Source organism: Mastomys coucha, unplaced genomic scaffold (genome assembly GCF_008632895.1).
Source record: "Mastomys coucha isolate ucsf_1 unplaced genomic scaffold, UCSF_Mcou_1 pScaffold14, whole genome shotgun sequence".
NCBI classification, from domain to species: domain Eukaryota; kingdom Metazoa; phylum Chordata; class Mammalia; order Rodentia; family Muridae; genus Mastomys; species Mastomys coucha.
The window spans coordinates 86,932,751-86,935,982 of NW_022196896.1; the positions used below are offsets into that span (position 1 = coordinate 86,932,751).

The 3,232-nt window shown below is 41.9% G+C and overlaps 1 pseudogene; it reads left to right on the forward strand.

Moving 5' to 3' along the window:
• The first annotated feature begins 261 nt into the window (after window positions 1–261).
• LOC116089451 lies at window positions 262–1,316 on the forward strand (annotated as a pseudogene).
• The last annotated feature ends 1,916 nt before the right edge of the window (window positions 1,317–3,232 follow it).

Here is a 3,232-nt window from a genome sequence, read left to right on the forward strand (position 1 = left end):
GTAGACATGGACATAGGAGTTTTCCCATTTTGTAGAAAGGATTTTGGTTTGTTTTTCAAGTGAACAGAATGTGTCAGAACTGATACTAAAATCTGGGTCATTTAGAAACTTCCTACCTACTGCCTTCAACTCAAGAGCTAATAAGGCAGCATTCCTCCCTTAAACTTGAGATATTTCAACTTAAAGAAACTAGGAGCTTTTGGGGGTTGGGGGTGGGGCTCGGGGTGAACTTTTCCTAGGCAGTTAGTTAGCCATGTCAAGATGAAGCTGAATATCTTCTTCCCAGCTACCAGCTGTCAGAAGCTCATTGACATGGACAACGAACACAAACTTTGTGCTTTCTGTGAAAAGTAGCTGATGTTGCTCTTAGTGAAGACTGGAAGGGTTATGTGGTCTGAATCAGGGGTGGGAACCACAGGCAAGGTTTTCCCACTTGATGCTTTATATATGCTTGTCCCAGGAAGTGGCACTATTAGGAGATGTGGCCCTGTTGGAGTAGGTGTGTCCCTGTGGGTATGGGCTTTAAGACCCTCAGCCTAACTGCTAGCAGCTTTCAGATGAAGGTGCAGAACTCTCAGCTCCTCCTGCACCATGCCTGCCTGGATGCTGCCACGCTCCCACTTTGATGATAATGGACTGAACCTCTGAACCTGTAAGCCAGCACCAATTAAATGTTGTCTTTATAAGAGTTGTCTTGGTCCTGGTGTCTGTCCACAGTAGTAAAACCCTAACAAAGACACCCACGAAGCAAGATGTTTTGACCCATGGTACAGTGCGGCTGCTATTAAGAGGCATTCTTGATACAGACCAAGGAGAACTGGAGCAAGGACATGCAAGTCTGCTAAAAAATGCATTGTAGATGCCAATCAGAGTTTCTCAATTTAGTTATTAGGGAAAAAAGGGGTGGGAGCGAGAGAGATATTCCTTAACCAATGGATACTACTGAGCATCAGCCAATTCAGCCCAAGTGAGCTAGCAAAATATGAAAGCTTTCCAATCTCTCTAAAGAAGATGACGTCCACCAATATGCTGCCGGAAAGCTCTGAAACAAGGAAGGCCAGAAGCCCAGGACCAAAGCACTCAAGATTCAGCATCTTGTCACTCCATGTGTCCTGCAGCCCAAATGCTGACATATTGCTCTGAAGAAACAACTCACTAAGAACAATGAGGATGAAGCTGCAGGATGTGCTAAACGTTTCTCCCAGAGAATGACAGAAGCCAAAGCCAAATGCCAGAAACAGATTGCCAGAAGATGTGGGCTGTGTTCTCTTCTGATGGTACTTCTGAGTCGGAGTCCAGTCGAAATAAGTCTTTAAGAGGAACCGATAAATAAAGGAACAACCTTTGAAGACAGACAGACAGACAGAAAGAAAGAAAGCAAGAAGGAAAGAGAGAAAGAAAGGAAGGAAGGAAGGAAGGAAGGAAGAGTAATTCCTTTTTCAGTTGGAATAAAACCCAACAGGAAACCTTAGGACATTGCATGTCTGTTCGTTGTTATAATTGATATACCAGTATAGCATTTTATGAATTGTAACTGCAACTGAAAACAGATATCTACTAATTAAGAAAAGACTTTCTTTTGGTAGTCATTTTATTCATGGTTTCTACTCCCCAAATCAGGTCTTGCCTAGGCTAGTCTTAAATTACGTTATACTGCCCAGGCTGGCCCTCAGACTCACAGCAATCCTCCTGCCTCAGTCTCCTAGTGCCAGGATTACAAACATTCATAACCATCTCATCCTATGTGTATGAAAACTTAAGCTGGTTAGAGAAACTTTAAACTTCTTTTGTTTAGTCCTATGCCTACTTTTAGTTAATATTTGTAAGAACCAATATAATTTCTCCACAGAAACTATATTTTTGTTTCCTTCAAGGGTCATGTGAAAGATAGTATAATTCAGAAAAGTTATTTCTACTGTGAAAAAAATACTCCATATTTAAATCAATCCGAGTTTCTCCCTCACATCCAGGCCGAATCTAGGACACAGCTGGATAGTTGGAAACATCTAACTTTGATTGACTTTTCCAGTTTTTAGAACACTTAGTAAATAAAAGAAGAAGGCACTTGTCCTAACCACATGTCTTTTAAAGAAGTCAACAGCATTTCTGTGGAACTGGCGATCCCATAGCACAGCCCTTGTTTCCTGTCCCGTACCCCTGTCAGACACGCCTCATGCTGGTGTACAAGGTTAACATTCAAAGGGTATGGTTTTTGAGGTTGCCAACATGCCTTACCATGGCTTAAAATATCTCTCTCTGGCTGCCAGATGGCCCAAGGAGCCACCAAACTTAGGAGTCACCGACTTTAGAGACTTCTGGTGCCTTAGGACTAGAACTCTTTCAGGGTCCTCCAGACATGTCTATTTTTAAACATCTGGACCATTTTAAGCCTTAAACCAGGACCTTACTCTTCTCCCCCCTCTTCCCCTTGTAAGTGAAAGCAGAGAATAAGAATTAATTTTGGGAACAGAAAGCAATGCTGACCTGTTGCCAGTCCCCCGAGAACATTAATTTTAAGCTACTTTCCAAAAGAAACTCTTACTTTTTCAGACTAAATTCTTTGAATTCCGTGGATATAGAAGGCAAGAGAAACCCCATGGGGAAGCAGTTCTGGGAGCCTACAAATAAACCTTCTTGTGGCTACCTGACCAGAGGAGAGGGAGCAACCTGAGATATACTCCTCGGGGTGCATTCCTTCCTGGGTACAAATGCACAGAACACAATCCATTCCCAGTTATTGAATGGCAGTTCAGTTGCCTGGGGAAATTCGGGGAAAAAAATCTTTAAAGAGAAGGCAAATGATATTATTTAGGGATGGAAATAATTTTCTATTAATTGAATGGAAGAATGAGATAAATTGGGTTTAAAAAGAGAAAAATAAATATACTGTAAAGGAGTCTTTTCATCAAATATTTCCTGAGTACTTACTATGCATGAGAAATAGTTGCAGGCTCTAGAGGTATAATATTCAAGAGACTAGAGATATTCTTTGCCCTCATAGGCTTCCTAGTTTAGTAGAAGGGCTCAGCTAGCTACCTAAACTAGTGTGTGTGTGTGTGTGTGTGTGTGTGTGCACAATGGGATTCATAGCGATACTTCTGAGTGATGCTTAAATTAAGAACTTAATGCAGGCTGGAGAGATGGGTCAGTGGTTAAGAGCACTGACTGCTCTTCCAGAAGTCCTGAGTTCAATTCCCAGCAACACATGGTGGCTCACAACCATCTGTAATGG